Source organism: Austrofundulus limnaeus, unplaced genomic scaffold (genome assembly GCF_001266775.1).
Source record: "Austrofundulus limnaeus strain Quisiro unplaced genomic scaffold, Austrofundulus_limnaeus-1.0 Scaffold167, whole genome shotgun sequence".
NCBI lineage: Eukaryota > Metazoa > Chordata > Actinopteri > Cyprinodontiformes > Rivulidae > Austrofundulus > Austrofundulus limnaeus.
The window spans coordinates 96,676-98,016 of NW_013952569.1; positions in this window are offsets into that span (position 1 = coordinate 96,676).

Consider the following 1,341-nt stretch of genomic DNA (forward strand, 5'->3'; position numbering starts at 1 on the left):
TCTGATGGAGGTCTGATGGAGGTCTGATGTGGGTCTGAAGAGGGTCTGAAGAGGGTCTGATGGGGGTCTGAAGGGGGTCCGATGGAGGTCCGATGGAGGTCTGATGGACGTCTGATGTGGGTCTGAAGAGGGTCTGAAGAGGGTCTGATGGGGGTCTGATGTGGGTCTGATGGAGGTCTGAAGAGGGTCTGATGGAGGTCTGATGGGGGTCTGATGTGGGTCTGAAGAGGGTCTGATGGGGGTCTGATGGGGGTCCGATGGAGGTCCGATGGAGGTCTGACGGACGTCTGATGTGGGTCTGAAGAGGGTCTGATGGAGGTCTGATGGGGGTCTGATGGAGATCTGATTGGGGTCTGATGGATGGAGGTCTGATGGAGGTCTGATGGAGGTCTGATGGGGGTCTGATGTAGGTCTGTTGGAGGTCTGATGGGGGTCTGATGGAGGTCTGTTGGAGGTCTGATGGGGGTCTGATGGAGGTCTGATGGAGATCTGATTGGGGTCTGATGGATGGAGGTCTGATGGAGGTCTGATGGAGGTCTGATGGAGATGTTTCCATCCAGACTATAGTCCTGCTCCATCTGGAGGTTCCCTCTGAAGACCTGATCCAGGTCTGACCTGAAGCTTTGGTAAAGCCTCAGTCTGGACAGTTTCATGGTCTGCAGGAGGACCATGTCTCTGGACTGTGGAGGATCAGGTCCAGATGAAAGCAGATGTTTCCTCACAGTCTGACGGTGTCAGTCAGGATTAATGTTCTGGTTTTTAAAGTCAGAAGAATGTGCTGCTCCTCAGGAATCCTGTGGTGGATCTGAGTCAGCCTCTTCAGTTCTGCCCACAGATCTGCTCTTTGTGTTGAAACACTGACTCTGTTGTCTGCAGCTCCCTGTGGACCAGACCCACTGTGTGTCCATCAGACAGGACCAGCTGATCCAGGACCTGCTGCTGGACCTGCTGCTGCCTGACTGAAAACTGATCCTTTTTATTTTCAGCTTGAAGAACACCTGTGGGTCACATAATCCTCTAAAACCTCAGCTCAGCCCTGCAGGACTGTGGACCACTGTGTATAAAGTATTACAAAGTGATACCTGAGTAAAAGTACAAGTATTTTACCAAAAAATGACTTTGGTAAAAGTTAAAGTCTCCTTTAGGAATATTACTTAGTAAAAGTGTTAAAGTATGTGATATTTGTTGTAGTTAAGTATTAAAAGTCAAAGTGTTGATTTAAAATGAGCAGTTAGATTTTCTGTAAGGACATTTATTAGGAGGTGACCTCCCCAAAAAATACAGAAATGACTTTATTGTATTAAAATAATTAAATTAAGTTAAATTTAGGATGCACTAGTC